Source organism: Halyomorpha halys, unplaced genomic scaffold (genome assembly GCF_000696795.3).
Source record: "Halyomorpha halys isolate HHAL.00 unplaced genomic scaffold, Hhal_1.1 Scaffold1307.1, whole genome shotgun sequence".
NCBI lineage: Eukaryota > Metazoa > Arthropoda > Insecta > Hemiptera > Pentatomidae > Halyomorpha > Halyomorpha halys.
The window spans coordinates 621,209-640,909 of NW_027111938.1; the positions used below are offsets into that span (position 1 = coordinate 621,209).

At 30.9% G+C, this 19,701-nt stretch overlaps 1 long non-coding RNA gene across 1 annotated transcript in view; it reads left to right on the forward strand.

Moving 5' to 3' along the window:
- The window catches only part of LOC106689227 (uncharacterized), a 44,209-nt gene extending 26,623 nt beyond the window's left edge, over positions 1-17,586 (forward strand). Inside the window, exon 3 of the long non-coding RNA XR_001344399.2 lies at positions 17,115-17,586. This is a non-coding gene — a long non-coding RNA (uncharacterized lncRNA). The remainder of the gene's footprint in view (positions 1-17,114) is intronic.
- Positions 17,587-19,701: the final 2,115 nt, after the last annotated feature.

Consider the following 19,701-nt stretch of genomic DNA (forward strand, 5'->3'; position numbering starts at 1 on the left):
TTTATTCTGTTGGTGTAGCCGTGAGTAATCCTCGGTGGGTGCGGGAGCCCTCCGGGGTCAACCCAACCTCATAAAGTGGGGTACCCTCCTCAATAGGGGAAAATTTGGCGGTCGACAATAATTCTGATCAAATCACCTCCTTGCACAACCGTTGTTTTAGTAACAGTACTTACTAGTACCTCACCCTTGAGTAAAATAATTCAATTAAGTTTCTTAATTTAATACAGGATTACTAGCTTAGAAATGTTATCCTTATGAATATAAATGTAATATTCATTTATTATTTATCTAAAAGCTGTGAAGGTTTTTCACGGATTTACATATTTTTTCTTTTCAAAATGTCTAAGCTTTGTCCTGGGGATGTTCTTAGCTATTAAAATTCGAAATTTATCCAGTAGAAAAAAATGATGATCTAAATTAAATATTATAGGCTCATAACTCAAAATTTACAACATTCAACATTTGCCTCTCATATAAGGCAATATGATAGGTAATTAAATTATATAAACAAAAAACAAATTACCTAAATCAGATAAGTAACAGCAAAAATGTAGCGATTTTATTGTATCACGTATAAATAAAAGAAATAATGTTTGATTATTGCTTGTCTAAGATCTAAAAAAGTTCTTAACCGTTTCGTTAATATTTTTTTTTTTTTTCAAAATGTTTAGTATCATCTTGGCAAGATTCTCAGCTAGTGAAGTGCTGGATTTATCCAGTGAAAACGCTGTGATTAAAATTAAACATTATTGGCGAGTATCCCAAAATGTATACAATTATTCATGTCCTACTCGTATATATGATATATATTTATGGGATATATACTTTAATTTATAGCCGTGAGCACTCTGGCTCAGTCCATAAAGTGGGTATCCTTAATTAGGGGAAAAAACTATCGTGTGATTCAAACCAAATCCATGCACCATGCATAACCGTTGGTCTAGTAACAGTACTTTCTTTCAAAGTAAGGCATCCCTGACCCTTCAAGGGTTGTAGTCATACAGCTTTATCTATATATTAGACAGGTATTAGCAATACTTTTTTGACATAAAAGTAATAATGGTTACGTAATGTTTAATTTTAACTAAATTATATATAACTTTTCAATTATGCTCAATCAATCTATATTCAATTCATGTTCGATCAAACAAGCAATAGCGAAGCATTGCCGGTTTAGCTTGTTTTATGTAGGAAATAAATTATGTTAATTTCTTTTTCTTGCAAAATTGTTTAGTCAGAGATAAAAAATAAGCGTCATGATTTTAAATTTAAGAATACATTAACCTTATATAATTAAAAACTATGTGACTACTAAGACCTCATAAGAATTAATTAGTAGAATTAGTTATTTGGTCCTTTCCGTTAGCAGAATGAATAACTCCATTAAATTGTTATTTGTTTGTTATTTTTGCCATACTTGTTTCAAATAAAAAGATAAGAATATTAATTAAACGAAAGTTATGTTTGATTAAAAAATATTATTAAAATTATTTTCCTGAAAACTAATGTATTAGAGCCTGTCTTTCTTTCAAGTAGAAGGCTAATTTTTTTGTTCTGCAATATATGAGTCGTCAAGAAGTCATTGTGGTTAACTCCATTTTTTTATATTTTATGATTTTTGTAAATTTTGATGAAATAAATATTATTATTCTAAGTTATTCAAGAATTTACTTGTCGCTTCCTTTTTTTTTTAAAAGTCAGACAGTCCTTTTTTTTAAATAACTTTTGAATAGACTGTATAATAATTTCAGAAGACATTGTGAATAAGTCCAACTTTAATCAATATTTTTTTACATAAACTTTAAAATAAAAATTATATAATTCTTCTTGTTTCGATATTTGCTGGTAGCATTGAAAAAAAAAATCATAGTAATGTAACGGTTACTTCTACTTAAAATTGTACATGCTTTCTTTTAATTAGAAATATGTAAGCCTCGGTTAAAACATATAAATATTACATTGAAGTGTTTGTAAAAATTATTGGGTTCCCGAAAACATGAAATATATTTTCTTTAATAACAAAAACGCTGACTTTTTAAAATAATAAAAAAAGATTTATTGTAAGGGTATAAAAAATAAAAATATCAAGGGAAATGGAACACAGTGAAAGTGAAAGTGATACCCTATTTTATCCTAATTCAAGAATAGTTAACCTTATTGGTACTGATACATCGTCAGATAACGAAAATCTAGAAAACAATAAAAAATACAGAAAAGTTGGTAGAAAACGAAGCAGGAATCCTAGAAAATGGTCACGAAATGCCGAAAAACTAAAAAAGAATACTAGGTAAACAATATCAAAATAGAAATAAAAGAATAATTCCTGCAAAGAAGTTTATAATAAACCATGTAACTGTTTACGGCTTTGTAATCGCAAGATAACTTTTCTCAAAGAAAGAAGACGATGAAGAGTTTTCACAAGCTTATGTTCATCATGAGCAAAATATTTTTTTAAGGGGTTGATTAAAGTTCATCCTATCAAAGGACAATGACCCAGAAATAACACCAAAGGACCAAGAGCTCAGTTTTTAAAATATTTTATTAGACTTACTGGCCAAGATGTTGGTTTTTTTTAACTGCTAAAAAGTATGAGCTAAAATTTTTAAGATGCTGTCATTGTTCCAATAAATACTTACGTTTTTATTTACAGATCCTATATATATATCTTGTTTGTTTTTTTCAGAGCTTACACTTAGAAAAAAGAGTTTATATATTTTTCTGATCAAATTAATAAATCAAGATTTAAAAAAATTAATGTATCAAAAAACATTAATTGTTTTCTGGACTTAACCGCATTGGCTTCTGAACGACTCATATAATAATGAAAAAAAAATGTTCATTCTTCTCACCATTGATAATCTTTTTTTTTCAAACGTGTAATTATTTCGGTGTAAATAGATAATCTATACTATTGACATTTGTAAAAACAATAAATAATTATAATATATCTGTATTTTATCAAAATCCTTTTCTCTTTTCTCTTTTAAGGGGTCTTTAATTTGGTCGTGGAATGTTTGAATAACGAACAGGGCTAGTACCAGAGATACCTTCCCTGCCCCGAAAATACTTTCATAACACATTATGTAATACGAAATCCATAAATCCATTGGTCAAAGTTTAACATATCGTCTATATATCAGGTTGCTATATATCATGATACAACACCATACGTTGGGGTCAAAGTGTTAAATGACTTGTAAATACTAGGCTACACGGATAATATCACTTTAATTAAGTGCTCCACCTATTTTTTTTAACGTTGTCCGGCCAAAATTAACAATAGCACACGCGATAGTGGTTTCCAACGTTGTGAAAGTTACAGGAAAAAGGTCGTCGTTTTGCTAAGCATCTAATCGGACTTAGATATAAAATGGCTAATGCGCACTTATAGTAAACGGATGTTGGTAAATAAATAGGTGGGTCTCGGTAGCCGACCCATTTTTATGGAGCCCAATAAGTCACCAGATGTGAAAGTGTAGCTAAGATAGCTCTACTCAGCCGTGAAGTCGCAGATAATGCCCCACACCTAGCGCTCTCTGTCGCAACTCCTTATCTTATGGTGCCTGTTCTAGAGCGGTTCTCGTTGGGGCAACCATCGTAGCTTTGTTATTGTTTACAAGGAGGGGGGGGAGGGGAGGTCATTTATTAATATTGAAACCTCTAGTATACTAAGGAGGCAGGGCAAGGCCTAGTGGCCGCTAAACGCAGAACAAGCTCCAATTGCTTTTAACTAAATCATGGTTATTGCTGCAATTCAACAATAGACAATAAAGCCCCAATATGAGTACATAAGCCAAATCCATTTTACCCAACAGTCTGAGGTTGGTATCACAGGTATCACTAATAAAAAAAAAAATGGTAAGAATTACTCTGATAAAAAAATTACTTTTGATTCGAGTCATTCAATATTTATTTGATAGTACATAAAAAAGAATTTTATGGAAAACGAAAAAAGATATGTAAAAAAAAAAATGGGATCAGCAAATTAATATGTACTACACAGCATGGAAATAATCAAAGTTACGGGTACTACTTTCAACATCAACAGTTTTGAGGAATACGATTTTTTATTTTTGCCGTCCAACATATCACAAAACGTGTTAACTAGGGGCATTCATTATGTTGTGTTAAATGTAAAATGTTTTAACCTGTTAAGAGTTATAAGTATAGGATTTTAAGCAGCCCTATTTAAAGTCATGTTAAATGTTAAATGCACAAGAGATCCTAGCGGATTTTTTGAGCAACTTGTTTTATGACTTTCCTTCTAAAAGTTCATATTATTGTTTACTTCTAAGTATTGATTAAAATAATTTATTACAAAATGCCTAAATTGAGTGAAGAATGGAAGTTGTGTGAACGTTTGGCTACTGAGTGTCTTGTTGATCTTCTAACTTGTGAGGAACAGAATCAAGATGAACTAAGACAACTGTCATTACATTATTATTATTACTGTCATCCATTGCTTTATTAGTTTTAAAAACATCCAAAATAATACTAACACAATCAAAACACAAACTACGAGCAAGTAACCTAACACAACAAACAAAACGGTGACAAGCTCAGCTGGTCTGTTGTGTGACGTCATTCTCAATTTAGCAGACCTAGTAACAGACTCTCAACCATATTATATGTTTTAGAGTTTTAAGATGGTAAAGGAAGGAAATATTTCTTCATTTAACATAAGTTTTTCGATAAAGCACACTTTAACATGTTAAACTAACGATCATGAATACCCCTACTAATATGTGAAAACAAGATGAAAAATTGCTAAAATTATCATACTTTATTCTATTATTGCTTGTAATTTTTTTCAAATAAATAATTGACCTTTGCATATCTTGACTGAATGGGGATTCATTTACGGTCATGTTCAAATCTTATTCGGAATATTTATTGTTTTGGGCATCCTTAGATCGTTTCCAGATTGTAATAGTGGCTGGAAAATTTGTATGTGGATTGGGATTTTTGTTTAGATATTCCTCTTTTATCGCCTTCCACCAAATTCTATTTTATGCATTTGTGATACCTGTGTATTTAATAATTAATTAAATAAACTCACATACCTTGTAGTAGAAATCTATCTGTAAATACTGGTATGTGCAACTCTAAAAAGTTTTGTTCCTGATACTAGCCAAAACGTAGAGATTTTTTTTTTGTTGATTGAAGCGTTGAAATAATTTTACCTTTTAATTTTAGCCAATCTAATTTACTATTAGGCCGCTATTAGCCATAAAGGGTCAAAAGTGGAGTACTTTGTTAGAAAGTATTGTTACTAGACCAACGGTTATGCAAGGAGGTGATTTGGTCACACTCAACCGCCAGATTTTTACCAACTTAAGATTACCCACTTCACGAGGCTAAGTGGACCCTGGATGGTTTCCGAACCCACAGGAATGACTCACGGCTACTGTAATAATTAGTAATTAGAAATAAACAGAAAATAATTATCTACTACATCCTGATTCGAACCCGAGTCCTTGGTGAAAGTAAAACAGTGCTTTACCACAGTGTCACCCGGTCCTAACCCTACATAAACATAAATAATTAATTTTTTAATCCAATTTTCTATCCATACAACTACTGAGTATGATAAAGAGATTGCTCAGTACATTACAAATCTATGTTCAGTTGTGTCAAACCTTTTTTGGAAGAAACTTTTAGAAAAACTAAGAACATCGATTGTAAACTAAATTTTAATCTTTTATCTAACGAAAATTTTGTTTATATTTATAATTAATTGGTCTAATAAATTTAACTTTATAGTACATTAGTAAACATATTACAACAGAATAATTTTCAAATTGTTTTCATTTTTACACTCTTGATTTTGTGGTGATATCTAAAAAAACAGTTTTCAATATGTATGAGTGCACTTTAAAGATAAATACAGATTATCCTTACTTAGGACAATTATAATTACAAAATAATAGATATTTTTTATTTTGAAGATATGTTGTCCTTTTTTATTATGCTACTACAGGTTTATTATAACACTATGTAATTATGAGATAGTCCATTCAGAATTATATATTTGTTTTAAATAACAGTTATTCTGATATTTTTTTCATCCATTAATTACTACTAGATCAATGAATCCTTACAAACTCTGAGAGAATTTTCTCCCCAAGGTCCAGACTACTTGTTCCGATGGCCTTGTACCAGTTCCGGGTCCCAGCGCGGAAGCTGCCTGCTCCATTTATGTTTGCAGTACAAAGGGGAGTAGTAGAATCTTGTTAACTTTATTTAACTCGTGAGATTCTTTATTTGTTTATAACTGAGTAATCTGTGTTATATAATTTTTAAGCAAATATTAATTGTGCACAATATGTTGAACAAAGATTTTTAATACTTTTTTATAGCATCAAGTGATATGAAAATCATGCATGTATAAAACATTTGAAATGGAAATTGAAATAATGATATACAAAAGATCTTGTAGAAGCCGTAAACTTTTTTGCTTTACCCCTCATTTCATTGCTTATGTTTCTTTTTTCTTCATTCACTATTTATTACAATTATCGTTGCATCTACAATTTTAGCAAATACTTCAAGTAATTTCTCTTGTGAATAAATAATTTGTATTTCTTCATTATTGACATTTAAGACCCAACCCCTTCATTGCGTCTTACAGAATACCAAAGGTCAGTAAAAATATTAATAAATAAATAAAATAAGTAAATAATAATTATTGAAATTTTTCCTAAGCAACGATTGGTATTTTAGAAAAAGTTGAAAAGAGGACAAACATCAAACTTCCATTACATTCCAAAATTACATATAGCTTAAAATTAAAAGAAATATATTTATAAATAATAATATTTTGCTACAAAATGGCATATGAATGGTTCGCAAGTTGGGATGAGATGCACAACCCTTGACCTATAGCGAGTCTCGATTAGCAGTCCTCGAAATCCCCGTCAGCATTACTTCTAGCCTCCATCGTCCTTTTTCTTAACAATCCGTTTCAAATGATTAACTTTTTTTCCTTCCCTCCTTTTTTTTTCTTGCTACACGAGTATTTTAACAATATTAAATTTACCACTTATGGTAGTTTGATCAATATATGATAGAAAGATGAATAAGCTCTAAGGGATATGTAGAAAACTCAGAAGAAATTAATTGAACATCATTGTTAATTACCAAAAAAATAAGTAATAAACCCATTCCGGGTTTATTCTGTTTCACAAAAAATAAACTTCATTAAAACAAAATTTAAAAAAAATTATTTCATCTGTTTCTTTCAAATAATGTAATATTTAAAAAATAAGTAATAAATTTGTAAAAAATAAACAAAACGCATTTAAAAAGAATTAAATTAGCGTGCCCTAATAAAATCAAAACACAACCACTGCCTTTTCTAATTTGTCTTCAACTAGAATAAAATTACGAAAACTTCTAGAACAGACATAAACAATGAATAGGCAATCAGAATGAGAAAGAATCTAATACCTCAAATATATTAGGAAAAAGCGGAAATACAAAAAATAACAACAAACCTTCAAGTCCTAACAACACATGATGACCAAAATAGAACATACTATAGAAATAAAAATGGCTATTGGAAGTTCCAAGTTTAACGGAGGCATGGAGCCTCAGAGATATGAGGGTCCGTTCAAGCTGATTACAATTAGGAAACGTAATGTAGTCTATATAAATTACCAATGAACCTTCAAAATGGGAAACTGTTCATGTTGAACAACTGAAGCTTCCCCCATGCTGGAGGATCAATAAGAACAGTGGAGTTTTCTCTTCATGGCATAAGGGATTATTTTTTTTTTCATTTTTTTCAGTCTGGTTAATTAAGCATGTTTGGTGTATTCATTAATAGAAGAAGATTACATAAATGGTAATCATTGGTGTGTAGAAGTAGTTTTTTTTTTAGTTACCGAAGACAATTATTCGTATATAGTTTTAGTGGGAAATGTCTTATTTATTTTTTATTTTATGTTTATAAGATTTGTAGGATTCTTTTTTTTTTTTTTTTTACAGAGAGTTTTAATTTTGATTAATATATTTTATGTTCATTGTCTATTTTTTTTTTAAATCATTGTTTTCTTTTTGAGTTTACGAAACCTGTTCGTTCATAAACTCACATCGGTAAGATTAGCTAAGGGTGGTCATGTGTGAAAAAAAATTTTTCCCCTCCCTCGAGGAAGGGATAGAATCTAATTTTTTGTTCCTCATCATATATACGCTATGAAAGCCAAAAGAGGATTTAGTAGAAGAAGGACCTTTAAGTTAGCACCATACGGTAGAAGACAATTAGCTCTGCGGTTATTAACTTTTTTTTAAATTTTACTGTTTTGGAAATTTTTTTAACGAAGTTTTAGCCGTTCGTAATAAGGAATCCTAAATCCTTTGAATATTTTAGCATAAATTTGACTGAACAATAACCATCTGTAATAAACATTCATGGATTCAACAGCCATCTTAGTCCATAATCTTCCTAAAGTATTAAGTTAAAGTTCAAGGAAGATTGTATGAAATAATTTTGACAAATGTCTCCTTTTCCTATCCCGTTAAGCATTGCCTGATACTTGACCGATATTTTTTAGCTGAGGCATTCCAGACGAGAATATGTGTATCCCATGTCTCATATAGCAAGGCGTTGGCCAGAACTTAGTTTCACAACCATGGCGTCCTCTGTGATGTTAGATAAGGAATTAGTTTTTCCCTTTGGTATTTATGCATGGCCTTAAAGACGGAGATTCCATTCGTGATAGCTGGGATCAAAAGGTCCCATTGTATTTATTAAGTATATTTAGACAGCCAATCTGGTGCAGTGGTTAATTATTTAATCTTCCAGAGAACCCACTACTTTGTCGATTAAAAATAACAGAGAATCTGCTTATGTAAAGAATGAAACCAAAATTAAGATTTTTAGGCGTAATTAAATAATAATAGTAGGCATAATAATAAATAAATAGAACAAGTGTGTTATAACTAGGGATGGGATTTTAATGTCTAATCCCTCTCATCCCTACTGCTACTCGAATTCAGTTAGCTAAACAGTTTAGCTATGACTAGTTTGGTCTAAGAGACCCTAACATTGTCGAACTAGTTTCGTTTTACATACTTCTTTATTTTTACATTTTTCTATAATTGTATATTTTTGTCCCCAATTCTTTGGGAAGAAAAATGTATCAAGCGTATAATATAAAAATATACGCTACATTTTTTTTTCAATCCAAATATTTTTTTTTTATATGTAAAAGAAAAACCAATTCATAGGTACAAATTACATGATTTCACTACTAACATCGTAACTGCTATTTTTCAAGCTAAATGTAAGTTAAAAAATCGTATTTTTTTTTAATAATTCAGAGACGTGGTTGAGAGAGAAGCGCCGGGATCATCCTGAGTCTTGCTCTTTCCTCCACAAGTGATGGGAAAAGCTTCGGTTCCCTGGAATGAAAGTTAATATTGTAAATAGAAATGATTGTGTTTAATTTTTTTTTTTTTAGTTATTTATTTTATTCTATTTCTTATTTTTGTATCTTTTAATTTATATATTTGTAAATATGGCATGAATAGGCTCTATGACCCCTACTACCATTTTCTATAAATATAAGACAGAATTTAGTATTACACAATAAAAGAAATAACAATAATTCTGTGATGTTGATGTATATTGGATCATGATATTTTTTTATTAGTATATGTACCAATTTTTCTAATTCGAATTTTTAAATGTTATTAAATACTTCATTTTTTAATGACTCGTGTATTAATACAATGTATTGAAGTGTTTTCCAATTGGTGGTCCAGTTGATCAGCGAGAGAGTTGGAGTGGGCTACTGGAGGTAACAGATATTTTTGTGATAATTTGCTTATTATCTTTCCTGAAACGAAAATATTTCTGGTTAGACTGTTAATCAATCTTGATTTGAGGTCTATGGAAGTTGTAGCTATTGATGAATTGATGTAATAATGAAGATGAAGGTTGTAGTAGTACAAGAGAATTAGAGTTTAACATACTATAGTGTGTCTCATCAATGGTATTGGGTAGTTGCGTCTCCATTCCCATGATTCATTATCCTCTTCCTCTCCGAGCCGGGGAACCAGTTCTTGAGCTCTACTCACCCATTACGAGTTCAGAAATTCAACTAAAAGGAAAGAAAATTATCCTTCCTGCTCACTATGGGGAGGTAACCTTTTTTTTCTATGGGAAACTTTTTCATTAGGTGGCACTAATGATGCCATATTAGCAATTAGATACTTTCGTTTTTTAAACAAGTGTAGTCGGCAGACGTCTATAGGATCGGAACTTGTGAGATTTAGTTTTATCATTAATTTTAAATATTAAAAAGAGGACACAGCTAAATCAAAACAATTTATAACTTAAATTCAATTTTACTAAAAATGGGCAATCATCCCATTAACTTATAGCGAAACATCAAATTACATAATGATACAAGAAACTGCTCTATATTTAGAAATATTCAAATACAGTTTATTGTTGACTAGTAAGTGATACCATAACACTATATAAAACGTATCATTGAAATTTTGTTTTTCAATTTTTATTTTTATCAAAAATATTTATTTCACATTATCCCTCGATGGTTTACCGGAAAATAAATCAAGGACAGAAAAATAATTTTGGTCACTAATATAATATCAAAAAAATTGTTTAAAGTTAAATACCTTAATTACAACTATTTTTTTTAACTGTTAATTTATGCCTAGTACATATGTGTATATTGACAGGTTTTATAAGTTGTTACTTATTACTCCTTTAAGTTGTTTTTGAAGTCGAGTTCATAAATTCACGTTGTTATTTCCGCACAAACAATTTTAATATATTAATACAAAACTTATGTCGTCAAAATTAATTTATTTTTCTTTCTTAATCAAACCGTTTGAATTAAGAAGAAATTAAGGCAATGAGTAAGGCTGTAAATAATAATATCTACGATAATTAACACGAATTAGGTAGGCTCTTACGACTATATATATAGCCAATAAAACTGTCTAGTGAGATAAATTGCTCCTTGATTTAGAAGAGATTTGGCGTAGGTGTAACATGAGTAACTTGGCAAAAATAGCCCTTTTTAAATAATGCTTATTAGTAACTTGTATAATATGGCCCTGGCAAAAGCGAATATGGCTTTGATATTTTTTTTTCTTCACCCAACAGTAGTGAATATTATTTACTATTGGCACCTTGCTTGGTAGCACATATGAAGTTAGTTGTATATAGCGTTATATTAAATCATTATCGTTTTTAAACAATGAAACACAACAATTATAGTACAAAATAGATTTTCGGAAGATTAAATACTTCATTCCTAGTACGTTATCCCTTGTATTTATGTGAGATGTGAAAATAGTATCATTGTGACGAAATAATATATGATAAGAAAAATAACGTTTTTAGTAATTGTATAAAAAAGGTTTTCTAAGACTTTTTTTTTATACAATATTTTTATCATGACATTTCGTCGAAAAATATCGAGTTGAATTAAATCGATGGACAACTTCTCAGATCTAAGTGTAAATTTTATATTTTCGAGTAAAAAATTAATGATTTAATAATTTCCTGTAAATTCGTATTGATTAATTTTCTTTGGCTTAATGTCATCACTTTTTTGGCACCATTTAGTAACAGTATTTTTTAACTTTTTTCAGGCATTTCTTTTAAAGAATTGAAAATGATGCTTAAGCAACAAACTAGCCAAGTTTAACATCGAAATACTATACCATTTTTTTCTATGAAATCAATTCTGCTTTATTAATATATAAAGAAAACAGGAATTCGAAAAAAAAGAAGAAATACTAATGATGACAATAGTACTCACAAAATTAAAAATAAATAAATAAATAACAAATATGACGTAAATAAATACAAATATAAATCCATATAATAAAATAAAACTGATTAAATTGTAAAAACATATTTTATTTATTAAGAAAAATTGTATTTATTTTACACATTCACGCCTTTTTTGTTACATATTTTCCGGGATAACATTTTTACTTCAAAACAGCTCCTCCAAAAGTTGGAAGATAATTTAAGAAAAAATACTGTTATTTATTTCTTTAGTATGATTTTATACTAGCCGGCATATCACTATATTTTTTTCTTTCTTCCTATTTATTCTTATGATTCTACCAAGGCTTCCTCTAAACAATTTTACTTTCGATCTTATGAAATAATATTGGTGAGCATTAATGCTTTATCGATCTTCGCTTTTGTTATGTCATGCACATGTTGGAATGCCTAGCAAGACGTTGGCAAACTAAGCCGACATCATGGCGGTCCAACACTCCTAATAGGAACAGGGGGCTACTAATGTACGCAAATGCTATTCTAACGCATCCGAGAGCACACGTTTTTGCTGAACGTGCGCAAGATACAAGTTCATTTGGTGAGCTCGTTACAGTGGCCACAATAGATCTCGAACAAGTGTCAATTTAGCGCAGAGTTGAGTAGGCGGGGCGGGCTTGGGCTCAAGGTGCTATATCTCAGTCTTTGACTCGCCGAGAGAAGAAACTAGTGAGCTAATAGGCACTCCTTTAGATCTGCGTTCAATGCGATTCGATAAAAACTGGGCCTGCTTAGTGTCTGCCTGTCGGTAATGATTTTGAAATTACATATTCTAGCGGCTAATTGGTATTGCAGATCTACTCCAAGACATAAAATGAGAATTCTTCGCAAACTATACTGAAGGGAAATCCAATTATTTTTAATTTATTCCATTATAAAAGTGATTCCACCATAAAATGTTCATTTATTATTCATTCTAAAATTATGTCTTCAAAAATTATGAATATTCAGCATTGCTTTAAGCTGAGTCAGCACCTCACGATCATTAAACAGTTTAGTTATATTCATAATGAAGAAATCAGGCAGGTTGTTGACAATGATAATGGTAATGAAGCAATGAAGACAGCTGGTGTATGGAAAAGTGAAGAATCTTTGATTCAACAAATTTACATTAACAAAATCAATCCAAAGAAAAAATAATCAAGCAGAAGAATTTACAAAATTAAATAAAACTAACCTCAGCACGAAACAGCCAAACTTTAATTTGATTTAATATTCAATCGTCTAAATTTTGTTTATTTAATCTTTAAAGTAAATTTCCCTGAATTCGATCCATTTATAGAATTTGACTTGTCAAATAAAATTTATTTATTTACTCACCTCTGTTATACCCTATAGGTTGACATAGCAAGTTAAATAACAAACAAAATGTGAGTAAAAGAAAAGAAAAACACACAAAGAAATAATCAAAACAAAAAACGATAAATAGAAAACTTGGTGTAAGTTTCAAATATACATTCCAAGGCATAAATAGACATTAAAAATACATTCCAAACATTTTTTGAGGAAGAAATATTGAAGCATTCTATTATATTTTAAACTATTCTTAATTTATCATTTTGAAAAATTCTAGAAAATATGGGAAAATTTAAGAAAACAAAAAGAAAATAAACTCAATAAATTACAGATAAAAATATTATGTAACTAACAAAACAGAAAAAATATTAATATATTCAAAATAACTAAAAATTTCTTGAATAGTAATGAATTTTTTTTTTGTTTTAATAATTTATTTATTGATATTTACAACTGTATAAGTTAAGTATTGGCGAAAGCACAATGTCAAAAAAGAGAAGAAGGAAAAAGATCTAACTCGCTTGAACTGCTGTAAAATACTAATCTATTTGCGGAGCCTGTCCGTCTATATATATATATACAATCGGTCAGCTGTTCTCGATCAGCTGATATGGACCTGTCAGCTGACAGTCCGTAACTTATACATATATACACATCAAGTAAATTTACTGTAAGTGATATTATGACATGATAAAAACATGTGGAGAATCTACCCATTGATATAAAAACATTTCTAAAGGAGAAGATCTCGAGGCCATCTTCTTTTCAGACGGCTAGAAGGATTATTAGGTAGTGAAGGAGAAGCCAGGTTAGAAACGAGTTGGTTTGGGTGGTTGGGAAGTTTATTATGGAAGGATTGGTATCTGGTTCTGGCCAAATCGGCAACATAGGGGACATTGAGGTCCTGATGGATGATTTGATTTGTGACAAAGTAAGGAGCATTAAGGATTTTTCGAAGGATTTTGGACTGTAAGGATTGGATTTGAGAGGAATTAGATGGTTTAGTGTAGCCCCATAGCTCAACTCCGTATGTTCAAATAGGCCTTATAATAATCATGTAGATCAGTCTTTTGTAATGGATTGGAAGTTTGGACCGTTTGTCTAGTAAATGTTGTAATAGTCGGAATCGACGAGCAGTTTCCTGTCTTTTCAGTCTTGTAATAGGATTCCATGTCAGTCGATTGTCCAGATTTAGTCCTAAGTAACGGATCTGTTTAACAGGAATAAGTGGGATATTATTAAAAGATACTGTAGGGCAAGACGAAGGTTTACGACGAAGGGTAAATGTGATTTGGTGGGATTTATTGGAATTTATTTTAATCCTCCAGTTTTGGCACCATTCTTCGAGGGTGGTGATTTGGGATTGGTGGGATTAGGATACAATGGAAGGATCATTATTCACTGACAGTAGGCATGTGTCATCGGCATACGTGGTAAGGATAGTGTTAGGATGGGTTGGGATGTCAGCTGTGAAAACTGTATAAAGGATAGGACCTAGGATACTACCCTGAGGTACACCAGTAGACTGACGGAATAGGGATCAATAAACGCCGCTGTGATTTACTTGAAATAACCTGTCTGAGAGATAAGAACGGATAGTGAGATAATATGTTGGGGGTAGGAATTTACTGATCTTGTATAGCAGTTCTGGGTGCCAGACTCGATCAAAAGCCTGTTCTACATCAAGAAAGACTCCCGAGCAGTACATTCCGCGCTCCTATGAAGACGAGACTACATCGACCACACGATGGCATTGCTGGATAGTGGAGTGGGACGTTCGGAATCCAAACTAGTGATCTGGGATTATGTGATTAGAATCTAGGATGGAGTACAGGCGTTTTAAGATAAGTTTCTCAAGGATTTTTCCCATGATATGTAACAGAGAGATAGGACGGTAAGAGGTTGGGTGTTCTGGCGGCTTTCGAGGTTTGGGAATCATTTTGATTATGGATAATTTCCATGGGTCAGGAAAGTATGTGGATCTGAGGACAGCATTGTAGATGTAGGTGAGGAATATAACAGATTTTCGAGGAAGAATAATGAAATTAAAAATTAATAGTTATTTACAAAGGAATCAAATAATAAAACAATCTTCGAAATAAATACTAAAGTGAGTCAATGAAGAGTTAGTTCAATAGTTCCCTTGATTCAAGATGATTTGTAAAAAATATGAATACATCATTTGATTTCGAGAGTCAAATTTGAAAAATGTAGAAGCCTGTAGATGTAGATTGATTACTTCACCCTTGATGTCATTACTTCACCTTCTGATTGTATATTGCTCTTTAGGTACACAGAAATATAATAAACTTAATGATCTTTTAAGTAATAAGTATATAGTGCTCTGTCCAACAATATTCTTTTACAATATAATTTTATATCAACTGCTATTAATTATTATAGATGTCATTGGATTCCCATCAGATATTGATTCCATTTCGACTGACGATTTCCATAATATCATAAGAACCATCCCCATCTACCACTCATGCAGCATGTTGATCCTTGGCCACCGTGAAGCCTGTTCTGCGCCGGACACGTGCTCAGGAATGGAATCGGCAGATCAAGAGGCGATCCTTCAATATTTCATGCGCCCTGAAACGATTGCAGATCGCTCTGGTTGACAGAACCAATCTAAACTGTGCTCATTCATCAATCAATGATGGATTATCTAGGCCGGTCATCTTAGAGGGGCGGCGGGTCCATGAAGGGTTACGGTGCTTAGATAACCTCAGCGGGTTTCTCTGCCGTGGAAGCAGGGTTCAAGAATTGAAATGAAGCGATTCTCAATAGGTACAGAAATAGTTCGAAATGATGTATCAGAATAATAATTGTGAGAGTTTGGTATTACAGAAAGGTAAGAATGAAGTGTGAAGCTGAAAGTATCTTATATCAGGAATTTATTACTATGTCTTATGACCGTAACAGATATTAAAATTTGCACAGATAAAGTCCTATGATGTTTTCAAGCTCCATGATGTCATTGATTGTTTACTAAATAATGTCTAAAAGAATAACTTTAACATTCACAATAAATTAACGCTCAATATCTTGAAAACTACTTACTGTACCAAAAAAAAACTTTTTTAAATTTCAGTTTAGAATTTGACACCGAACATTAATCTTTATGTTCATATTTTTTTTTTTTCCAAAAAAACCAAGAAAACATTTTGTGAATTTATTTTAGCAAATACACTACTTCTAGGTTTTCTTCTTAATTGGATCTTAATAGAAAACTATCAACAAGTTGATTTTAATAACTTACCAATTATTTATTTATATAATATTTTTTGGCTCTTTAGTGCATCTTATGAATATGTTTACACGATTTTGACATAACACAAAATACATTGAAAATGAGCCATACCTTCATAATATTCTAGATGTATATAATATACTGAAAAGTTCGGGTTACAAAAAGTATTAGGAAAACTGGTGTAAAAAAGTTATTTTTATAAATTAATAATTTTATTTAATTTTTTTGTTTTGTGTATTTTATTGGAAATTTAATAATTTGAAGTTTTATAAATTTAAATATTATAAAAAAAAAAAAAATGTTTTCTTTTACATCCCCAGTGATTATTTAATTTGTCAAAATTATAAGATTGTTCATTTATAAGTGAAAAAATATTAATAAAAATAAAAAATACTCTTCGTATCAACTTACTAAAAACGTGAAAATCAAAGAGTTCAACAAAATTTGTATTATACTTATTTTTCTATTAATTAAATTAGTTTTACAGAAAGAAAAGACTTATAGAATAGGTGTTATGTATTTCCAATTTCAACAAAATATATTATGAACACTTAAGTATCGTAAGAATCAGATCATTCAATATTAAAACTTTAATGATTAGAAAGGTGATTGGAATAACTTGCTTTTAGATCGTAAAGTTAAAAATATCCTTTACACTTGCACATGAGACTTTTATTTGAAAACAAAGATGTTATTACCTGTTGAATTTTCTCAACAATTTTTTTTTTACAGTTCGGAATACTGGAGTGTTTGGAGTATCGAAATTCGGATTAACGATGTTTAAGGAAGCCGTTATCTAGTAACAAACAACTGAAGAAGTAAGCTAAATACCCACTGAACAAGAAAATTGGTAACAGGAGTGAGAACAAAGCAACAGAAGAGTGAACATTCTTCATTACAGCTACAATCAGGATGAGTGAACAATCCACTCCACAATCAGGCGAGGAGATAGAGATGCAATGAGAGAAAAGTCAGCCAGCATAAAAGAAGAATCATTCTTTAAAATGTGAAGTACAATACCTTTACGATTCTGTGCAAATCAATAATCAAAATTTATTACTAACTAAACTAATATATATAGTAACCTTTTTTGGCCAAACCAAATACAACCAATTGTGTTATAAATTACAAAATAGAGGCGTATCATTATGTAACTATGCCTCATTTAATCTTAAATCCATCAAATACAGTCCACTCTAAAAATCTAGAACCAGTTTTTTTTTGTATAATAATCAATCACAGCAGATTTTTGTTTGCATCAGACTGCGGCGATTGAACAACTGAGATTAGACTGTACTTTAATATCTCAGGAACAATTAACGTATATATGTCTATTAGGGCTTAATTTGAATCTGGATAAATATAACATAAAGTACTGAATGCTTTTCTTTTATAATCATATATAATGTATATTACATAAGAAATCATGAATAAAAATTAATTTACTCTTACTTTTAGTTATAGCTAAATTTTAAGCTATTTATATATTTACTAGACTAATAGTGGCCTGAAATGATTTTCAGTTAAAGTAAGATTGGAGGCCCTGGATACATTCCGAGAGCAGTGAGTGCCGCTCTAAAACGACTGGTGAGAAGAAGGCGGTAGTTCTCGGCCCTGTTTCTGTAGAAGAGAGCGGATAGCAGGTGTAGAAATAGCAGAGGCGATCGGAAATGGGCGGTTGTAGTGTTTGAGCAAGGGCGGGGTGATGATGTGGGTGATTATGAGCTGACCCGTCCCTCATAAATGATAACTCTCCGCTACCAAACGTACTCTCTGCCAATTTACGGCCGCACCAAAGAAACCTTTTTGCATTCCTTCTCTCTCAGCCTTGTAGCTACAAATAAAATAATATCTCATTAGCTCTATCTTTCACCAAACTCACCTACTCCCATGAATTGTTCCTTGTAACGAGTGCATCGCCACAATAAATCATTCCCTCCTTGCGCTACAGCCTACTGGAATGTTGAGCAATATCTTTCGACCAATGGCGTGTTGTTCTTTTTAAAAAGTCATCATAAGCAAATTACCAGCACCATTCCATCTTATCTCATACAATCACGTCGCTTTTCGTGCCCAATCTTAATGGCCGTTATTGCCGATTTTAGTCAGATGTCTCATATTTTATCCTAAAACGTTTTTGCTCAATCTATTACTGCAGTATAGTCTACAGCAGCTATACTCAACCTGCGGCCCACCGGTCTGTTGTGGTTGGCCCATCAGGTGTTACTTTATTTAAAATCATTATGGATTTCGCGCCCATTAGAAAAATTAATAGAGCGGTGAGTAAATAGGTCCTACGTAATACTACCGCGCCACGGTGTGCAGTGCTATTATTAGAAAGGTGATTTCCCGTAATATACGTCAATTTATTAATTTACATCAGACGTCTAATAATTGTATAACAGCAACAAGTCATTTTAGTAATTTCGCAAATACAGTAAATCAAGTGTTTTGATTATCAATGTATTGGGCGTTATTAGTTCCGTATCGATACGATTTTAATTATTAATAAACTATAATATTTAAATTTATATATTTTTAAATTATTTTATAAGGTCAATAAATAGACATGATTCAAACGTTTTTCATTACAATAATAAGTCCATTAATTTTGATTTAATTAAACAACTGCTTAATGCTGTGCTTGTGACCACAGACACTGCAACGTGTTTGAAACCTCTGTAAATGACAAAAAGATGTTAAATTAAACCTGATGAATCTGTTCATAGTTGTTTAATTCAATTTGTAACAATCACGAAAATCTAAGTAATCATTACCTTTTTTTTCTTCTTTTTTAGCCCCCGACACATGTGTTTGTCCTTTGCCCCTGTGAAGAAAAGGTCAAGTACCACTGGTCTACAGGCACAGTTGGATCCTAATGGTTTCAAAGGAAACCCACCGAAAAGTTAGATGGTAGTTATTCGGTCTCAAACTTTATCTTTGACGTCAAAAATATTAGAGCTCCATTCCAGATTTTACAACAATCTCTAGTTTCTTTTAACTCTGCAAGAATAACAAATACTATCAATAATATTTTTTTTTTTTAAAACAGAAAGATCTTTGATTGACCGTGTGTAATAATAAAAGGAAGATAGTTCGGGTGCGGTCAAGAAAAAAATAGTAATTAAACTGTTTAATGTGAGCCAACGTTCGCCCCGCTTTGAAAAGAAAAGATATTATATATTTGTATATCTTCTTTTCTTTACTATATTATATTTATTGTATCCATTCTTTTAATTTTATCGTATTTATTGTATTTTATCTTTATATAATTTGTCCCCCTTATTATCATTTAATGTCTACTTACATTTAATATTTT